The 22976-nt window shown below is 39.9% G+C and overlaps 1 long non-coding RNA gene across 1 annotated transcript in view; it reads right to left on the bottom strand.

Moving 5' to 3' along the window:
• LOC120552340 overlaps positions 1–22976 on the bottom strand; it is a 201134-nt gene that overhangs the window by 104501 nt on the left and 73657 nt on the right. The gene's annotated exons all lie outside the window — the stretch shown is intronic.

Genomic DNA, 22976 nt, shown 5'->3' with positions numbered 1-22976 from the left:
CTATGCTGCCGAGAAAAAGATATCATTGAAATAATATGGGATTATTTTATGAATTACAACAAACGTCAAAGATATTTATTTAATTGGCATACAGATTCCTTTAACCAGTTAGAAGATTGGAAAACTATTTTCTTTGATACAACAGTCTTCATTGGATGTGGTGATTTTGTTTTTCTTGTTTGAAGAGTAGAAATAGACTTCAAAATCACAGTTTCATCCACTGCAATTAATACACATGACTGCATTTGTTGACAATTAGTAACAGGGGATATCATAGGAGAACAAAGCACAGAGGGTGGTAATTGAATATTAAAAGATTTCCCTGTAATGGCATTGTTAGTTAGTTTCATTTTACACACAGGACGAGGTCCAATTACAGAATAAGGGCACTGCTTTTCTTAGTAACTGATCAGAGCAGGATCAGGATTGTCCATCCTCATTAAAAAACCCTGAATAGATGGGATCCATGTAAAGATTTAGCCAATCATTTAAAAGAAAATCACCATTTTAAACTCACACACAGTACTGTTGAATCAAACAGGTGTCAGAGCCCGAACTGTGCAACGTTTTGAACCCAGAAATCTGAATCTGTTCAGCAGCAGCATAGAAGGCAAAAGCTACAAATCAAACCAGTTTAAAAAAAACACCCATTTAATTGAGATGTAGGATGAGTACTACAATACAACTTGCTTTTTATAAGAACAAACACCTGGGATCTACCGTAGCGCAGTGAGTGCCAGTAACACATTCAGTCATACTAATCAAACAAGTGAGCAAAATAAGAGGTTGAACTTTTAATATATTAAATAATAGAGACATTAGTTAGACACTTGTAGAAACCGGACACTATTTGATTGAGCCTAGAGAGCCTCTGTTCAAGGCGAAGCCTGTGTCAGATAGACCACCTCTCACCACTTGCAGACATCATTTGTGGAAGATATAATTTCTAAAAATTGCTTGTTGTGATGTTTTTGCCGGAGGCACTCTACTCCTGAGAGAACAGAGGACCAATTGTGTGTCATGGTTTTAGTCGACTGCAAATTCCATCATTCAGGGAGGTAAGTGCAGCGCAATCTGGAGATAAAAGAGAAACTTCAGCAAAGGTAAAACTGCAATTTGGGTACAATGCAGGCCACTCTTTTAGCTGTTGACTTGAAAATCAATAAACAACCAGCATTTTTGGTTTGCCTTGTCATAAAGTATAGACTTTTCAAGATCGGTGTTCTCCAATCCCTGCCGGTCTAAACCTGTAATCTTGGATTCATTGTTGCCTTTTACTTCTCGTTCGTTGTCAAAGCTTGGCTTTCCGCTGTCATCAATCATTCATTGCTTTACCATTGTTTTCCTGGTATTTGAGGGCCCCACACCTCCACCAGCCCAGCAGCCAAAATAGCAAAGCTCAAGGCAAATCGGTCTGACAGACGGAAACTAAATGAAACCTGTCACTTAGAAGAATAGTGGTTGTACCGCAAGAACTTTTCCTACACCTTTTATCTAAACCAGTGCGTCCCACAGTATGGGCAAGTGGGCCGCAGCCTAGGCTATACACATTCTTTAATGGAGTAGCAACAGTGGATTTGGATGTCATATATATTTTCATTCATTTCATTTTCCTTGCAACTGTATGTAATGTTATTCAAGTACAACTTATTTGTAAAAAGAAAGTAGCTTATCATCATTACCTGCAACCTGCGACTAGCTCTCTCTCTCTCTGCTGCATATACCTGTGTTTGGGTGTGTCTCTCCCTCCCTCTCAATTTAAATGATTTGTAAATAAGCAATGTAGTGTCCATAGTTTCATTGGAACCTTTGCTCCTGTTAAATAAATAATGTTTTGTGCAAAGGGCCATCTACATGTCAGCGTTTATTTATGCTCTGTCCATGAAGAAATGAGATGGGTGGGCCTCTGAGGTTTTGTTGAATTTTTAGAGGGCCTTAAGCCTCCAAAGTTTGGAAAGCTCTGATCTAAATCATTTGAACAAAACTATGTTTGTCCATGACAGTTGTTTGGTGCCAGCTACAAGTAATTGTTGTCTAAAAAAAGGTTCTCTCAGAACAGCAGTGAAAGAAATTTCATCCACTGTCATCATCCCAAGCCATTAGTGAGGCTATTTGATCAGTGCTAAAGCAGAGCGCGGACATGGATGCCAGCCAAGCTGCAAATCACACTCACACCACTGAGTGAATGAAAGTGATGTGCAGACACATGTACAACAAAGTGTCCAAGGCTACAGCACAGCTTTGTGGGTTAGAAATGACTGTGTGTGGTTTATTTAGCCATGCAGTGCTTGAAAAGGTTCACGGTTCAGTAACTGGCAATGACCTCAGGGGTGCAGAGGCAGCTGAATGAGCAGAGCTGTGTGCACACTGCGAAGCAGGAGATAAGCATCCAGGCTACGGCCTGTTGAGAGGAAATGGTCAGAAGTGAAGAAAAGTTGGCTTGAAAGCTCAGGATTGGATGCTTTGTGGTCACTGTTCACTTCCACTCGAACCCCTTTTAGCTCTATTAGCTGCATTCTGAACATTATCTCATTGAAGCATTGCTATGCACACGTTTGCATGAGCTGTAACTGTTCCATTTGCATTTCGTGTGATCTAAGGTTTTTGTGTCTAAAGACATTTTGTTCTGTCACAAGCACACCCAGCACCGCTACAGAGAAACTCCTCTCCAGACTGTTGTCAATCCAGCTGCGCTAGAGTGCCCTCAGAGAGTCGTGCTCATTTCAATATTTATTGAAATGTTATCAAAACCACTCAGAGCGACTCATAGCAATCAATGCTGTTTAGGCTCCGTGGTGCAGAGGCAGGTCTCCGTGCTCTCGCAACTATTGTTTGTCTTCATGCCATTCACGCTTATCCCTCTGAAGAGAAGATGGAGTCACACCTCCGTAATTCCTGCCCCAAAGGAACGGCTCAGTTTAGGCTGCGTGCTGGCTGACAACAATGTGTTTTAATTGACGGAGCGACTATTTTGCACATGAGAGAGAAGCGCAGGGACATGTTAAAGGGCAGGGACCGCTATGTTGCACAGAAGGCCTGCCCTGCAGGGTTCCTTTATTTCCAACGTAATCATTTGCCAATAGCGACAATTTTCCCTCATGGTAGTTAATACCAGCAGTTTGCCTGAAGAAAATCCTCTGGCATACAAATGATCACGGTTACTGTTCTGAAGCAGATACAGACAAACTGTTACACCGAAACCACAGATACAGGGGATAATAAATGATATATGAAACAGTAACCCACTAGGCGACAGCGTTCATGGGAAAGGAAAACAAGAGCACTTAGTACCCGCGTTGCACCGTCAGCACTGAGACTGAGATAGTAGTTTGTCACGATGGACTGAGCTTTACGTTTCCAGCAGCCAAAATATCTACGTGTCTCTCGCAGCACTTACAAAGAGCAAGAAGAGAGAATGGATTTGCGTTTTGGGCTTAAGTGGTCTGAGAGGGAATGGATTAAAGAATCATGAGATAAACAACTGGAGCAACTCAAACCTGTAGTCCAGGCCTCACCAACCCTGCGCCACAACATTATCCTCCATTGAAATTGGTGTATAATACACTAACATAAACCTATTTAGGTACAAGTACAACATTCAGTGCTAAAGTCAATGAAGAACTTAAAGGCAAACTTGTATAGCACAAAACATATTTCTCTCCAGAATGCAAAAATAAAATGGTGCTCTTACATAGAAGTTTCATAGCCTCTCCATTTATAGATAGTATTCATTCAGTATAGTATTCAATGATTGTAACTGACATAATGAATGTAATTAAAAATGTAAACTAGACACACAAATGTTAATACAAAAAGGAAAAACAGAAATAAGGCTGAAATAAATTAAATTAAAATCAGTAGCGCTGGATAACATGCTACATCGTTTCCTGTGAATCTCTCATGCATGAGTAGGTGGACGATTTAAATCCAGTGCCCTAATGGCAAACTCCGCCACTAACAATGAAAACTACTATAGAGATCATTACAGAATATAAATACATTAAATAGCTATTGCTGACAAATGCTGACCATAAATGCTGACCATAAATTGTATTTAAAAAAATGGAGTTTCTTTCATAAACATCCTAAGGAATTCAACTTTAAATTACCAAATGTTGGAAGTAAAGTAATAAAAGTAAATGTCAGATATGAACGGTCTGTCTCAAACTGTAAGGAAGCTTCTCTGTGCTTGCAAGAGAAGATTGTTCTCTCTTAGGCCGCTTTAAGAGAGTGGCTGTATTGAATTGTGATCTATTGATGCAGCTGTTGGCGGTGAAATTGGTGTCTCTGTCCCTGTTCTATGATAGATTTGCCCTAGTATGATTGTTGAACATACCGGAGGAGCAAAATAGTGAACACACTCACATCCGTTTGTGAGGCATGTTTACTGAAATATAATGTTTTTCTACTGAGTTTTGACATTTTCTATGAATTCCACTGTAGCTGTTTAGAAAAGTAGTTCATGTTATATCATTTATGGAGACGAAGGTAGTAAACAACAGACTATAACCACAGTTTTCAGTACAACAATAAAACAATACACCAAACGATGGTGAAAAACACAACCTGATCCAAACAAGTTAGTGAAGAGCCTAAATTGTGCATGTTGTGCACCTTCCCCCCGAGTTCAAGTGTATAGTGCTTGAGGCATTCTTGAGGCTACAACTGCTGAACCAGGTGTGTGCAGGTACAGTCCTTTTCAGCGACAAGAGAAGGTCCTTCATATTGAAAGGACAAACAAAAATGGAGTGTATCCATCTGGTTCTTCACCTTTTCACTCATCATTCTGCCAAAATACAGATTTCTCTGGAGCTGAGCCAAGCATAACAGGTGACCTATTACAGCAGTGTCTCAGCAGTACATCTAGTCTAGTTTTCTTTTTTAATCTGTCCTTCATTTTTCTCATAGCCCTCAACACTTATGGAATTTCTTTTCCCCACACACAGTATATGATACATTTATCGCAGAGGTCACGCTAGAAGTATATCACTGCATCTCACGGATTCAATCCAGCCACGGAGCCAATGTATGAACAGGCCAGGGATCTCACAGGACACTGAGCAGATGGCGAAACCACACAGTGTCAGCACTTTCCCCCCGGCAACCTGAGAGACTCCCTATGGTCAAATGAAACATGAGACGTAGCAGACACCTTCAAACTCTTTATTTCTATAGCGTTCTGCAGACAAGCTTTTCGATCATTTGAAAACGCACTTATCGAGCCTCTGAAATACTGTAGACTCCTTCCAATTCCTAAATCATAAACAATACAAAATAATCAGAATACTGTAAAGTATGATGGCATGAGGTTTGTTCTGTTAATGGAATGGATTTTAGGAAATCTATCTAATAGATTTGGATGAGAAGATCCGCACCACTCTAATGTTTGTGCAGTAAATATGTACTGTTAGCTGGAGCCAGCAGCCGGTTGGCTTTGTCCAGCTTAGTTTAGTTTATTTCAATCAATCAATTACATAAATACACATCACTTACATAACATAAATCGTAAAAAAAAAAAAAAAAAAGAAAATAAAAAAGTGTCACCTTAGTTCATGCCGTGTCATCTTAACTCATTTATAATCAATACTGATTGAAAAGGTGTAGGTTGAAGCTTTTTTCTTATTACACCTACCCTTTTTACATTCTATTGTTATTCTTTTTTGTTCTTAGGTCCCTCAGGATATTATCAATTTATATAAAATGCATTATCATTCATTTCTGTATTTATATACATATTATCACACATATGTGCAAAAATAAACAAAACAAAATACATTCTCATTCTATACACATTGCTATTCATGCCTCGCTTTTATATTTTTCATCATCCTACTTTTTAGGAATTTTTTTTTTTTTTTTTAAATCTCTTCATCTAAAAGATTCCAGCGGGGACAACTCCAGGAAGTTACTGCTCCCAGCCAAGAAATAACTGCACATAATCCCCTGTAAAATTGGGTTGGTTTTTTTGTATGGATTAACCAAAGGTAATTTATTTATTAGTAAGCTTGAGAGGTGCTAGTAAGCGGATTTTGTTACCTTTGGACAGATCCAGGCTAGCCGTTTCCCCATTTCCAGTCATTATGCTGAGCTGCGCTAACCGGCTGCTCGCTCCAGCTACATATTTAGTACTGTACAATTATGAGAGTGGAACTGATTCGCTCATCTAAGTGTTGGCAATAAGGCGAATAAGCACATTTCCCAAAATGTCAAATCTTTCCTTTAAAATTACTGCAAGATCAAGTTTATATAATTTTAGTGTAGGGATTTTACTACACCATGTTTAAAAGCTACTATTACACCTGGAGAGAGAGAAAATAGAGCTCTAAGAAACGCTGTAAACTACATGGCTATAATGTGTGAGAGCTAGGGTTTCGATGAATGATATGTGGTTGGCCCAGTCAGTGCTAGAACAGTGTGTCGAGAGGGATTGTCCTCTCACCAGTGCATCGATTGTCTCCCACTCTAATTCCGTCCTGTCTCCAGTGTCCCAGACAAAGGTGGCCAGCCTGTCGAGATCCATCACACGCAGCAAATGCATTGTTGGACATGAAACAATTGTTTATTGTTTTTCAGCTTAACTTGCTTCCTGATAAAGTTCATTGATCTCTCAAACAATCCATGGTCCCCGGCTCCACATCATTTGTTCCTCTGTTGAAATGATTGGTTTGATCTTAAGGCCGGACATCAGCTGTAATTACTGAGATGGGATTTCAACTGTCAGCATGATAAATGGCCATTCGACTTTATTTGTCTTGGCCTGCCATTGGCTCGCAGTGCTACCCGTCACAGAGGTATTCTATTTCCTTTACTCAGCGTCACACACACACACACACACAGAAACATACTGAATACCTCTTCCATCACTTCAACAGAAAATCTTTCGATAATAACAGAGATAATTGTCAGAGCAGAATGCCCTCGGCAAGAGAAATGGCTGAACAAGTCAACTTCTTGTTTTTCCGGGAGAACATTTTTTTTTTTTTTTTACTGTGGTCAGACACTTATTATGTAGTGTACTTAACTTTGCCTCTCCGGTCCTCTACACACAACGCCTGAGACACACATTTCTTTTTTTCATTTTGCTACAAATCATTAAGCTGGGTTGCAGCCGGAATTCACAAGGGGCAAGATGCTTGCAGGTGCAAATCTCTGGAGGTGTTTTTGTGCATCAATAAATACAGCTCCTGGCCATGGGTGACCTTAGCCCTTAGTCCTGAGAAAGAATCAATTGTGTTTCCAGACTCCCTGTGTTGGCTGCTAGAATAGGCACGCAATGCTAACGATAACAGTGAATACCACGGACGACGGTTATTCACAGTACCTAATAAAGTCATTTTTTTCCGCAATGCTGGTATTTGTCTAAATGAAAAGGCGTCTCAATAAAAGTGGACAGAGGTTCCTGATGGAACCGTTTTCTTAACAGCTGCACACAATGCCCTAGAATGCATCTTTTAAAGCAACATATCCATTAGCTGTTAAACAAGCTACGGAACATCTCGTCTATGAATCGGAAAAGGGGTTTATTGCCGCAATAAGTTACACTTACGTGGAATTTGCCTTGGTGAATGGTGCATACATAAACAAACAAACAACATATTAAACATGTATATGAAATAGGGCTGGGTGATATGGAGAAAATCAAATATCACGATATTTTTGACCAAATACCTTGATATCGATACCGCAACGATATTGTGGTGTTGACTATTGGTGCTTTCACAAAATATTTACACAATGAGATTTTTGATAAATAATAATCAGTAATGTAGATATAATGACTAAGTGGGGAACAGGCAAATAATAGAACAGTTACAACAGTCTGGTAAGTTCAGAAAATGACATCATTTACTCTGTAATGCAGCCTTTAAAACCAGGAAAAGACAACACTTATGCCATATTACGATATCCAAAATCTAAGACAATATCTAGTCTTATATCACAATATCGATATCATTTTGATATATTGCCCAGCTCTAATATGAAATAAACAATAAATACTGGAACAAATATACACATACAAAATTAGTGTTGCATGAGAAAAAAAAAAAGAGGCTTTCTGAATGCAACCACAATTGAAAATGCATTTTCTCCACAACAAATCCGAAACTGTGGTAAAAGCCAATCATTTGGCGATGTACAGCAGGGCAGCAGCAAACAAGAAAGCCTCACAAATCTCATATTGCCAAAACCATAATAGAACCTTTTTTTCTTCTGCCCAGCTCCTCAGAGCCTTTCATTTCTGCGTGGCAGTGCTCTTTCCAGATCAATTATTCCCACTAAAATAAGTAAGAAGGGGCCATGAAATATTAAAGCAGAAGCTGAGCAGAGGTTGAAAGCTTCCCTAACGCGGGGGTGTTGTATCTGTTTTATTTTTCATGACGATGGAGGGACTGTGGCGAGGAGGAGGCGCTGTAGTCACTAGGGGCCATTTCCGTGGCAGCTAATTTGGTCTACGGCCCAAACCTAGCAGATGAAGACCCCATCCAGGGTTGAAAAGGGGCCAAAGCTCATGGCCGGGGCGTCCCTCAAGCCCACTGTTACCTATTAACCACAGAACTACTGTTTACTATTTAATGCTGCTGCAATTTCTACTGCTGAGTCAAACTGGGTCCTCACACATACAGAATGAGATGCGAGACCGTTGCATGTTTACTCCGTGTGCCTCACAGCGTTGTTAGTGTTTTCCTCGCCTTTCATCTTTTTGCTTGAGCTTAGCGCCACGAGGCAGGAGCGCAGCATCTGACTAAATGGGGAGATTTGTCTGCCTGATTGAAATGCAGATCAAACTTCCAAAGCAGTCTTTGTACGGAGGCTTGACAAATATATATTAACTTTCTTCTTCTTCTTTTTTTTTTTTGGGCATGCTACAATGTTAAATGAATGCAGATTTAATCTACAACATATGTTGAAGCCACCACTTTTTGCCTCAAGGCCACGCGTGCTGACATACTGTCCGTAGCACCGAGTTCAGCATGTTTATTACCTTGTTTAAAGTGTTGCATGAAAAAGTCATGAGCTTATTCTCGGCAACCGTTGGACTGTACAATGCCCTCCACAGGTCACTGTTTTCCCAGCTGCCATGTTTTATGTATTTAACATCTTTTTTTTCCACTGTTCCCATCCCCTCTGCATTATGGAAATGTGGTATTAGTTCTATAACTGTCAAAAAAGCACATGCTACAGTACACTGTGTGTGTGTGTGTGTGTGTGTGTGTGTGTGTGTGTGTGTGTGTGTGTGTGTGTGTGTGTGTGTGTGTGTGTTGGTATATGTGACAGCAGTGAGTAAGCCCATCTCACTGATGGAGCTTCAAAGCCTATTGTTATCACTGTATGCAAGCCAAGCATCAGTCTGTTGCAGATCAAACAGTTCATTTGTCACTCTGAAACTGACGTTGAGCGGATGGGATTTTTATTCATCAAACCCACAGAGCACTTTTCAAACAGCACGGTTCACCGACTCCCTGGAAAAGCTTTTGTCGTAATTCAACAATGATCAGTCTTTTGTCTTTATTATGAATAATATAAGTTTCACGGAAGTGACTTTGCTTGAATCATGAGCAGGTGAGACAAAGCTATGCAGGACACTTACGGAAAGCTAATGTAGGAGTCGCGGGATGTTGCTTGTGTCTGTTCTGTATCTATACTGTGTGATGAAAGGGACAGCTCCCCCACATTATGCAATAAGCATAGTTCCTCACTGACCTTAAGTGGTATTCAGCCATGCAGATCGTTCACAGTTTTCTTGCTCAGATATCCATCTTGATTTCTGCTGAATACAAATACAATGCTTACACTGGAAATACTTTCTACCAAGAAAAACTGGAAACTGGTTATAACCAAGTCTCTGGATAATCCAAAGTAATTGGAACACTGATTCTGGAAAGAGGAAAGATTTTGCTGTTGATTTCTTTTTTTTTTTATGTAGGTAGAAAAGGAACTATATATTTGTTTATCTATTTTACCAGCAAAATAATAGAAAACTTTATTTGAAGGATGTATTGCAGGACTGTTGTTTTAGGCTGCAATAGTTTTAGCTAGGTGTACCTAATAAACTGGCAACTGTGTATGTGTGAGTGTATGTATTATGCAGAATACTTTCTCATTCCTTCATAAACCACATATTGTCATGTATAAAGTACGTCAGCTTAGGTTGGATCTGAGGTACATTTCAACTTGGATTGCACGTGCTTATGCTGTGCGCTATGATCCGACAATATGATCTGATTACCCATGACACATGTAAAGGAGTATTTCTTTGAGCAATGCTAAGCACAATTCCCAAAGAAATCATGAGCTGAAAGTTTAAAAAAACTAACTGTTATGACTTGATATAACACCTGAAACCCACATATTTAGACAAACAGTGCTCAACAAGTTGTGTCCCCTTTCGAACCCACGTTAAATGCTGCAAGTTCTTTCTTTCAACTTTGTGAACATTTAATTTGCTGTTCTTTCCAGCCAAGTGACTTGGGGTGAACTGTTGCAGGGAGCTGTAAACAAAACACCCGAGAGAAAGGTTTGTGGCGTACGACATCGCAATCCAGAGCTGAAGTCAGCCCTACGGAGGAAACAAGGCAATAGCTGTTGCAGTGTGTGAATTACACCGGCAGCACATGAATATTTAAAGTGTGATCAGGAGAGACCTCCATTATGTGAGCTACTGAGCTGTAATGTCATGGCTGATTATGAGAGCACGAACGGTTCATGTGCTTCTGTTGAGCTTGACAAAATCAATCGCCTTGTGCCATGAAACGCAAAAAGGTAGCTGTCAATTCATGCATGTCTGCTCATGTACTGCGCCTTCTCCACACATAAACATGCTCATACAAAATCAGAAAAGAAAACCAAATGAATGGGCTGGAAAAACATATCGGAAAATCCTTTTTGAAAACCACAAACGTGGTTTCTTTTTCTCTTTTTACCAAAATCCAATCCACTGTAACAGCAGACTTATCCATAGTCAAGCCTCTCGTCACAGCATAGAGTGCGGTGCAGTCAGAAGCCGTGCCACTTCCTTTACATCGCTGCTAATTTCTGGGGCACTGCTGCAAAATAGAATTTAAAATTGATAAATTATGGTGTCCGACCACACCGCATGCTCCTCTGCCCCCGAATCAATTTCAGTGACTTTGCCCCCACAGTGATAATATACTTTTTGTTAAATGACTTCACGAGAAAAAATTATAGCTGTGAATTTGCAGCCAACACCAGCTGTTATGAAGATTAATCGCCGTACTTAATGTTAATATACCGGCCCGACGTATCAAATGCTGAGGCCACTGTAGGTCAGCTGATGGAATTTGGTTATTCTTGGTATTTCCTCGGTCCAGTTTGAAATTAGTTTGACAGTAAAATGATTAGGAAAAATCAACAGCTTCCGTGATAATTGCCAGTTGTCAGATTTAAGGTGGATACGTCCTTGGTGAACAGGTGTAAAAAATGAAATTCACCACACTCACTATTTTCATAACTGCCGACTTGATTCTAGGGTTTGTGAAACCCACAGCCGCCGTAATCTGTTCATAGCAGTAATACATGAAGGTTCACACTGAAAATGTTTCAGACAAGACAATTTGGGAATTTTCCACAGGCTAACAGACGTTGAGTCCAGAAGCTCTTGGTGGTATCTTTGGTATTCTTTGGAAAATGGGTAGCAGACTGACATGTGCAGGAAAGTTTTATGGCTTTAAAAGGTCAAATATGTAATATATTTACTGTAATAAATCCCAAAATGACCCCAATGCGTCATCAGATATTAAGGAAACATGCTAAGTTGAAATACTATCTTTTCTGACAACAATGCTAATGCCAGTGTTTTCACCTTTTGAAATTTCCGTTGCGTGACGGAATTTTTGTTCTGTGTTTTGGCCTGTGTCTTGTTACCAACTGCCCAGTTTGACAGCCAGGCCGGGTTGCCAGATATACCTGTAAAAACGTAAATCCACTTTGTCCTATAAATATTTACAAAATAAAATGTGAGTTCTAATGTCATTGGACTGACTTGTAGTTTTAAAGAGTAAATGCAAGTAGGACTAAGCACGCACATCCAAACCAAAGACGGCAGGTGACGAGCCAAAGGTGAGCAAATCATTTAACAAACTGGAAAAATAAATAGCTTGCTCACTATATCAGACGTCTGATTAGGGCTGGGTACCAATACGCGGTGCTAATACGGCACCGGTGCCGAAACGACTGGTATCTACCGGACCGAATTGCAATGCGGATTTTGGTGCTTCATTTGACAGCAGATAACGTTAGCCTACAGTTAGCTAGCAGCTGGATTAAACACGGTTAAAATGCTGACAGCTAAAACGGTGTAAAGGGTGTCTGTATTTCACTGGAGAGGATTCCAACAGCGGGACATGCAGCTGCCTTTGTCGGAAAAACAACACAGACGGTGCGTTCACTTGAAACTAGTAAGCCTTCGTGGTGCATTCAAAGTTATTGTAAAATACCCTATTACCCTATTGTTTTAAGTATCAGTTCAGGCACCGGCACCGTTCTAAAAGTATCGTTTTAGCACCGGTATCGGAAAAAACCCAAACGATACCCAACCCTATATCTGATGAAGAGCCACTGTGCTCAAAACGTCACCTCGGTGCAATAAATAAATTGATATTGGAGCCCTGCAGTGTGGGAGCTATTCATTTGTTTAGTTAAAGGGCACATGCCTCACACTTCTATATCAAGAACTCCAGCTGCCGTGGGAACATCTGAATGTGTATGCTTATTGATTTAAATGCCACCTCCATGGACACTCAGTAACATTTAAGTTATTTATCTAAACAACTGTTTACTTCATAATGTTTGTAACGTTAAAGTAGGTCGGGGAACAAATGTAGTGAAACTGTAGGAAAAAAGGATTTGTTCCGTTCACAGCTTCACAGCCACCTGACCACAGGCTTGCATTGGGTGGCTGCTTCACAGTGTGGGTCAATAAGGATTATCCCATACAAATTGAATGTTTTTCCAGGGTTTTCCCTATAACACTTGAAATGAAAAAAACAAACACACACACACCACACATACACACAAAAGGTAGAGGCCATTGGAGGCCTACCTTAGCCTAGAAATCTAGACACACCTTAGCGGCAGCAAATTTATTTTGCAGCCAGGGGGGTCTAGGCACTCTCAGTTGGCTTTCGAGCTGGAAAAAAAACAAACTCTAGTCAGGCCAGTCACATTGTGTATAGAGTCGGTGGGCGGGGCTTATGGCTGCTGCTGCTGCTGCTGGGAACAGCGGTCTTCTGGAAGACTTGGAGTTAAGCTTTTCTTTGAGAAAAGAACAAAGAACGGCACTGAAGTCGTTCTTAAAAAAGGAAAATGTGTTCGGAGTTTTGCCGACCGGATACGGCAGAAGTTGAATCTATCAACTAGCTCTGCTATCTTCTTCGTTGCTCTGCCTGGTTGTAGTGATATCCTATTGCGTGCAGAGGGAATTTGAAAGACAACCGTTTATCCCGCCCCTCGGATTGAGCCCTGCCAATGGTGAGTTCCCAATATCTTGATGTGGGTCTGGCCTGTCACGCTAGGCCTACCTCCTCACAGGCCATGGAACTGATCCAAAAGGGCAACTTCGCTTCATTTATATGGTTTTCAACTGAGACTTATTGGGAAAACAACTAAGACAAAAATAATCACATGTATATGCATTCTGACACACTCACACACACACACACACACACACACACACACACACACATTACAGGAATGCAGACAGCAGAGAGGTGAAGGTAACTTTTTACAAGTTGCGCACAAAACTAAACCAGCCCCTCCTCTCTCTACAAGTTTTCCCTGCAGGCACATCACAGCAGTGAATCACAGCAGCAGCACAGGGAGGAGGACCGAGGACAGGAGGAAGGACTGATACTGACTGATGTCTGTGTTCTTCATTCTTTCTAAACTTCCCTCAGTATTTTGATGTCAGGAATAGTGAGATAGTATTGAGTGTATAAAGTGACTTTACTGTTGCTGCTCTAGAAAGAATATTTAGTTATATTTCAATTAAAAACAATTCTAATCCTCTCCTGAATGTGTTTATTGTTTAAAGAATGATCCAAAAAAAAGAAAAACTATATTTTAGTAATTAAAAATAACCGGTAAGCGTATTAATAACGAACCGGGCCGATATGAGGTAATAAATAACATTCCTGACCATATCCATCCCATACAGTTGTTTAACTTGTTTAACCAATGCTATTTTGGGATTATTATTTTTTTATGGCACACAATTTGTGTCACTTTTTTTCTTGATAATATCTGAGAGTAATGTAAAAAAAAACAAAAAAAAACTACAACCTGTTTTTTTCTTTTTCATAAATATTTCAGAAATAGTCTAAAATTATGTGAAAATGCATAGTTTTTAGTCAAATAACATCAAACGTTGTTGGGGGAGGACCCCCAAACCCCACGACCACACGACCCACCACCACAACCACAGCACCTAAGCCCTCCAGAAGCCTAGTATAAGGAAAACACTGTTTTTCATTCCTTGCGTTGCCACTTCAGTGCCCTGAGTTTAGTGATGCTGTTTATCAGTGATGTGTCTGATACAGACGACAGAGCATAAATTGTAACGTATGTGCAGCAGATGGTGATGGGACTTTGAATTATACTTATCACACAATCTATATTTACCGAACAACAGTGGATGAGAGAGAAACATTTCAGTTTTTTCATTTCAGAGGTATATTCCTTTAAATGTGTTAGTTTTGCAGAGAGGGGTCTAGCGATGAATACTTTCCAATGACCATTTTCAACTGACCAGATTACAAAGAGGGATATTACTGCAATTACTGGGGCTAAACCGCACAATATTTTATTATTTTCCAGTTGTTTATTCGTGTAGCCCTGAATCACTAGACTTCTATGTACCCACATTAAATGAAAAATGAAACAAATAAATGAAAACGACACTCCCAACCTTCGAACCTCACTGAGAACAAGAAAAGACAACCCTCATTAAGGAGCTCAAATCAGCAAAAACAAAATGAATACAATTAGCAAGCTATTCCACGGTGGGCTTTAATATCAGCAGTTAAGCAGCGTGCTCCTCTTATTGCTTACATGGCGATGGCGGGGGGGGGGTATGAGGGCGCTCCAAGTGGGCTCTTGTCATTAGAAAAACTCCAGACATTTCATCCCGGCACACGGCGCAGTCAGACTGAGCCAGAAGCAACGGCAAGGAAGCCTAATTGAACTCTGTGTGATTCCCTCTCAAGGGCTATTCTCAGTGCTCATTATCTTACCCTTGTCCCCGTAAAGATCAGATGACTTCGCTTTGACTTTGAACCTCCCTCTCCAAACAGGTCACTCAAGCTCCCTTTGTCCTTTCATCTTTCCCTTTGGCTTTTATAAATAAGCCGGTCTGTGTCTCTCCCCGGAGGTGCGGTTGCATCACCTCAGACAGCTGCCAGCAGTGGCTCTACTTAGAACAAAGTGGATCCAGGCAACTTGGCTCTAATCACTTTTGTCATACCGTGAGTGCTGCTGACTATGCTACCAGACAAGTAGTATATATATATATTATAAAAATGGGAAAGAATTTCCGTGACACTATTTACTTTCTCGTCTTTACCGTTGTCATTTTCACTGACTGCGTTCAACATCCTGTCACTGAAAAGCTTTGTGTGCCTCCTCCACTCGTGTCCATCCCATGCCACAGGAGGCAAAGAAAGCAGACCCTGAAGGTTGAAGCCGCTGAAATGCATTGCTCATGATCACACAACCATTACGCTGTTGCAGCTGGAATCATCATTTACTACCCTTTCATCCTTGCTCACACAAGCCTCTGTTTACTTAACATCAGCAATGGAACTCAGTGGTTGATGCTGCCCTGTAGATGGCTTTTTCTAGCGTGGCAAGTACACATGCTCATTCAAACATCATCTGAGCTGTTTGGCTTGATACTCGATCAATTTTGTGACTCATGCAGTCATTCTTCAACGTATATTTTCAGGCATAGAGCCGCTGAAGTGATACTCGGCACAAAAGAAATGGGATGCTGCAGACATCACAAAATAAAAGCTCTCCATCAGGGCTCTGAGTGGTTCCATAGCCAGGTGGCATTTGAACTGACACGCTGCGATTACAAAAGCTGCACAAAAAAAAAAAAAAAGTGGCATTTAAAGAGAACAAAAAGGGCAATGGCTACCTCTGTCTGTGGACTTCACATCCATCTTCTCCCAGTGTGTTATCCCCCTGACAAACATCACCAAAAAATGTTTCCCTGACAAGTGACTTTTTGTAGTCGTTCAAATACTTGGTATCAAAAGGCAAAAGTAGCGTTATGTTATACTGTTGTTCCTCTGGGACATCAAGACAGATGGTTGGGCATATGAAGCACGTGATATCGCAACCCATCTCACTCCCAACTCATATAATACTGGCTCTTAGCGTCAGATACCAACACAAAAATCCCCCTTTAGCATTGGTATGGAACGCACCTGGCAGCGGAGAGCGACAACGGTAGCAAAGACAGAAAAACTGCATAAGGAGGATGGTTGGAGTGACAGATGGGTCCAACACAGGACTTCCACCCAGGAGACAGAGGTTCGTGTCCCATTCTTGTCCCACGTGTCTCTCAAGCATCCATTTTGTAACCCCACCCACAATCTTTTGCAAAACCTAACTGTCCCGTTCTTGTGCCTCATGTCAGATAAACGTACATCCTGACCTAGAGCGTCAGAAAGCGACGCCAAGAGTCCCGTCCAAATTTGTCACTAACAAACGCCAAAGGCCCCTGACCAAGCGTCGCTTTTTGACGCGTTGGTAGTGAGAATGTGTTGGACTTTGACACCATTCATCCTGCTAACAGTCAGTACTAGTATCTTTTAACTAATAGTTTGGGAAATCTGCTTATTTGCTTTCTTGCCAAGAGTTAAATGAGAATAGCGATACCACTCTCCTGTTTGTATAGCAAACATGAAGCTACTGCTAGCTGCAACCTTCCAAAGGTACCAAAAAGTAACTCCAAAAGCTCACTAAACTCTCAGAAAGAAAGTGAATAGCCGAAGCGTATTTCCCACTCACTATTCTTTAACCGCATCGTTTTATGGAGTTTTCACATTTAGTGAAGACACTTGAATTTGCACCCAGATTCAAACATGGTAAATAGTATCCACACTTGTCATTGAAAACTATTACTGTCATCCCAATTCCGTGCAAAATAATGAAAACCAGCCATGGGTGGGGGAAAACCCCTGACCACAGGCGGACAAAAACCCTTCTGTGGTGGTTTGGTCTATAAAAATCTTTCCAATCAGACAAACTTTGACAACCTTTAGTTGCTTTATGTGGTAGACCAAAAAAAAAAAAAAAAAAAAAAAAAATTTTGGTCCCCCCTTTTTTTTTGTTTTGTTTGTTTTTTTTTTTTTTTTTTTTTTTTTTTTTTTTTTTTTTTTTTTTTTTTTTTTTTTTTTTTTTTTTTTTTTTTTTTTTTTTTTTTTTTTTTGTATCACATCACTATGAGTGTGCCTCCCTGCCTGTGTTTAAGTGGGACAGATTCACAGTATCCTATAACCTTGAACACAAATAAGGCCAAACGCTGCCCGAGTTATTTTTCACTTATTTCAGCACATGGGTCATTTGTTAAAAGTGTGCCCTCCTTTTAACTCTGTGGCGATGCTGCCCTGCAGTTGCTTCTTCAGTCCCACAGTGAAAGGCTTCATATCTTCTGCTATACCAGCACACCCTGCGCACCCTCTATAAGACATCAGTACGAACAAGCACTGGTCCCGGAGCTTTGAAGTTTGTTTCAAAGGTACATCAAAGGCTGCTGGAGTACAGATACATGGATGACACATCTATGGCTGACACATCTACGGTGTGGTACACATCTCATTTAGTTGCGCTGCGTTTCAGAAATTATCAGTTTAATTGTTGTGATGGACATAGCATCACTATACTATTAATAGCATCTGAGCTTTAGAGGTTTGATCTTGACAAATCTATAGACTGATTTTTTTTTTTTTTTAAATACATCAAAAAGCTAATTTGACATTCTAAGACTATACTATTACATTTAATACGCTCATTTTCATTAAATGTTCCCACTCATGATACACAACGCCTCACGCCATCTGCTGCAAACTCCAGCAACCTGTCACTCACCTGTCAGCTATGTCAACACTCCCCCTCTCTCTCTCTCTCTCTCTCTCTCTCACACACACACACACACACAGAAAGTAATTAACTCCTCAGCTTCAAAATCCACTGACAGCCAATTATAGTGTTTAAACATACATGAACACACACTCCAAAGCAGACCATGTATCTTAGATAGCCAAGTGTTTCGTCAATTATGAAAGTTTCTGAATGTATATATATGAATTTATAGAAGTGGGTGAGGCGTATGCAGCTGACCTTTCACGGCTGTAGATACAGGCCCTTAACAAATCACAGTAATAACCACAGAAGGTTCGAGAAAACGGCAATAATCTATATTTTTTATAATCACAATGTATCAAATGACATGTGCAATGTGAAAGGGGTCGCTGGCATTGATGAACATACAGAGAAAAATCACCTGATAAGGCAGTACTTCTGCAGTTTCCAGGGTACACGGAAGGTTTAACTAGTTAACTCAACTAAAAAAATGTTTGTGTTAAGGAGGAAAATAAACGGCCAAATTAGTGTGATGCTGATGTTTACTCAGTAAGATGCCGATCAACCTGAGTCAGTTGTAAAACGTGTTATGAATTTGAGTGTGTGAAGCAAGAAGAGAAGGTAAAATATAGGGGTGTGCAAAAAAAAAAAAAAAAAAAGGATTCACATTCGTATCGCGATTCAAGCTCTACGGATTCAAAATCGATTCATAGAATTCCAAAAATCAATATACAGTACTGTGCAAAAGTCTTAGGCAGGTGTGGAAAAAATGCTGTAAACTAATGCTTTCAAAAATCTAAATAATGACGGTTTATTTTTATCAATTTACAAAATGCAAAGTGAGCGAAAAATATCATATAAAAAAAAATATCTAAATCACATCAATATTTGGTGTTACTACCCTTTGCCTTGAAACCAAGCATCAATTCTTATAGGTACACTTGCAACAAGTCAGGGAACGTTGAGGGTTGTAGACGCAGTGGTCGGCCGAGGAAACTTAGTGCAGCAGATGAAAAACACATCAAGCGCTTATTTCCCTTCGAAATCGGAAGATGTCCAGCAGTGTCATCAGCTCAGAACTGGCAGAAACCAGTGGGACCCAGGTACACCCATCTACTGTCAGGAGAAGTCTGGCCAGAAGTGGTCTCCATGGAAGAGTAACAGCCAAAAAGCCATACCTCCGACATTGAAACAAGGCCAAGCGACTCAACTATGCACGAAAACATAGGAACTGGGGTGCAGAAAAATGCCAACAGGTGCTCTGGACTGATGAGTCAAAATGTGGCTGTAGCACAAGGCAGGTTGTTCGCCGAACGGCTGGAGAGCGGTACAATAATGAGTGTCTGCAGGCAACAGTGAAGCATGGTGGAGGTTCCTTGCAAGTTTGGGGCTGCATTTCTGCAAATGGAGTTGGAGATTTGGTCAGGATTAATGGTGTCCACAATGCTGAGAAATACAGGCAGATACTTATCCATCATGCAATACCATCAGGGAGGCGTATGATTGGCCCCAAATTTATTCTGCAGCAGGACAACAACCCCAAACATACAGCCAAGGTCATTAAGAACTATCTTCAGCATAAAGAAGAACAAGAAGTCCTGGAAGTGATGGCATGGCCCCCACAGAGCCCTGATCTCAGCATCATGGAGTCTGTCTGGGATAACATGAAGAGACTACATCCACAGAAGATCTGTGGTTAGTTCTCGAGGATGTTTGGAACAACCTACCTGCCGAGTTCCTTCAAAGACTTTGTGCAAGTGTACCTAAAATAACATATGCTCTCTTGAAGGCAAAGGGTGGCCACACCTAATATTGATTTGATTTAGATTTCTCTTCTGTTCATTCACTGCATTTTGTTAATTGATGAAAATAAACTATTAACACTTCCATTTTTGAAAGCATTCTTAGTTTACAGCACTTTTTCATACCTGCCTAACACTTTTGCACAGTACTGTATATGTATATATATATGTGTGTGTGTGTGTGTGTGTGTAATGGCGTGTATACTATTGTCCTGAAATGAGTTTAGCTTGCCATTCCCATAGATGGCGCTGCGTCAAATTCACACTGACGCCTGGGCACTCTTATTATAATCAAAAGAACGAGTGCAGCAGAAGTAGTTTAGTCGGCGCAAACAATGGCAAACCTCACAGAAAGAATTATTCAACCTGCTCCATCCTCATTGAAGGCGAGAGTTTGGGCACATTTCGGATTTTATAACCTCTAGGGGAAGACAGAACTTGATAGGAATCATGCTATATGCAGGCTTTGCAAAGTGAAAGTTAAGTATTTTGGAAACACCACAAACTTGACAACTCACATGGTACGCCATCACCCAGAGATTAACATTAAAGACGTGGACGAACAACAACCTAAAGTACCTAACATGCCAGTCAACCAACGCACTCTCTTTCAATGCTCATTACTCCCACCGAACTCGGACCTAAAAGCTCTTTATACTTATCTTCATACTTGAATTAAATGTATTTGAAAGCTGGCCAAAGCTTGGCACTTTGCAGTTTTTAGTTGCAAAGGTTTTTATTTTTGTATGAAGTCATATAAAGTAATATCAAACTACATTTAATTTGTTGTGTTTCTTTTCTTTTAAATTGTATGTCTACTGCAATCACATGGGAAAAGTAACCACATTTACATACTGTGAATCACTTTTTAATTGAGAATCGTTTTTCAATTGAAAATCGATTTTGAATCGGATATTGAGCCTAAAAATCAATATCGAATCGTGACATTTTCTGAATCGTGCACCCCTAGTAAAATTGTGTGCTAAGATTAATTAACAGTTAAAATAAATAGTTAACTATTAACTAACTGACAGTTAACTATTAATGATTTACCCAGTACTAATAGTTAACTAACTATTAACTAACTATAAGTTAACAGTTAACTAACTAATAACTATTTAATAACTATTAACTAACTCACTATTAACAAACTGACTATTAACTAGCTAACAGATAATTACTAATTAACTACCTACTAACGTTACAAAACTATTAACTAACTATTAGCTAACATGTAACTAACTTAATTAATTAACTATTAGCTAACAGACTCATTAACTAACTAAACTATTAGCAAACTATTAACTATCTATAAACTAACTATAATAGGTAACTATATGTAATGGATAAACCGATTAGCTAAAAATGGCTAGTTGAAATAGTTAGCTACATTTCATCGATAAACAATTGAAATAGTTACCATAATGAATAAATATTTGAAACTGTTAGCTAAAAGTTATGAATAAATGGTTGAAAAGTCCAGTTTTTCCCAGCAGAACAGCAAACTTGATCAAAGTGAACACTGACAATTGTATACACAAATATTGAAATAATATCCACTTTAGTATTAATAGTATTAAATAACAACCAGTTTATAATCTATTCATACAATAACTGATTGGTGTCAATTTAGGGGTCTTTGAGCTCAGCTGACAGGGCTGGTTTAGAGGACTTAACCACATCAGCAAATACCGTTATCCCGTGGATCCTAAAGTTAATACCTGCAGGGCAAATAAGATAAGATCAGTATTTCCAATGTGTTATATTCATCTGAGATTCATTTCAAATTGTTGTTTTTTCCAGTAAGTCTGATCTGTCATCTTTCAAGGGATGAAAAATAGTAATAATCACCAAGTGGCAGATGTGAACATCATGAATGCACCTTGGAAATCTGATATAGATTGAAAAGGGTCGTATGGTTCTTTTCATGTTAATTCCTGGCTTAATCTACTGTATTTCTAAAAGCCCATCAGATATTAATAAAAGATATTTGTCCTAGTTACTAAGATCATCATCTACCAGCTGGCGGCTAGTAAGCACAGTGATTCATTTTCAAAAAAACTACATGTATTGCACTCAAAAGTTATCCAACATTCACTGCTTCTTCTGAAAGCTCCTTTCAAGATAAATTTGTAAAGACAGGCTTAAGGGGAGATAAAGAAAATGACTGTGGTCACAGGAGCAGTGTGGGTTCTCAAAACTTCTATGGTGACTTCTGTGGAAAGTCTAAATAAACTATACAAAACTTAAAGTAAACACATGGACGCTGCATCTCGGAGAGCTACTGTGCCCCTGCATACTTTGATCTGATTTAAATGACTACCCTGAACAAAGCGGCCTCTAATTATTTTCTTTAAATCTGAAATGAGAATACCTCTGGGACTCTGGTGGAGGTCTGACAGAGCTGCAGCTGAAAGTCATTTTCTCATTTCTCTGTAAGCTTGTGCTCCCCAAACACAGCGACGATGAGAACCAAAAGGATCGGACGCTAGATTAAATCATGCATTTAAGGCTTCGGAAAAGAGAAAGGCCTTGAGTCAAAGTGTAATTTCAATGTTCCCTAAGAGTTTATCTGCAGTTGGTTCCAAATGGCCGCCACCTATTGAAACGTTTAATCAGCTTTCTTCATAAACCCATCACCACTGTGTTAGAAATGAAGAAAAAAAAAAAAAACTGGCACAGTCTTTCATCAACACTTCCCTTCCGAGAAAACACCATGGCAGTCTGCCATGTCTCTGCGGAATCATTATATTCATTGCCACAACCAGAGTGGAAGTGCATGGGGGGACAGCAGACAGAAATATCTCGCCCTCTTCTCTCCAGAGGCTAACTCCAGCCCTGCAATTCTCACCCCTCAGATTCGTGGCTCACCTTGACATTTCCAGCTAATGACACTGACTGAGGGCTTTGGATTTTTCCTGGCTTTGTACGTGTGCGTGCCATTTCTGTGATTGAACTAATAACGGATTCTTAGATGTAATTGTGCAGGTCGGCTCAAGATTTGCTGTTCAAGAACTCTCAGCAAAATGACTTTGTGTCCCCGGTGTTTTCTACAAATACTATAACTTC

This window comes from Perca fluviatilis, chromosome 22, assembly GCF_010015445.1.
Source record: "Perca fluviatilis chromosome 22, GENO_Pfluv_1.0, whole genome shotgun sequence".
Taxonomy (NCBI): domain Eukaryota; kingdom Metazoa; phylum Chordata; class Actinopteri; order Perciformes; family Percidae; genus Perca; species Perca fluviatilis.
Note: the sequence above shows the minus strand (reverse complement) of the source record. Positions and strands in the feature narration are given on the sequence as shown.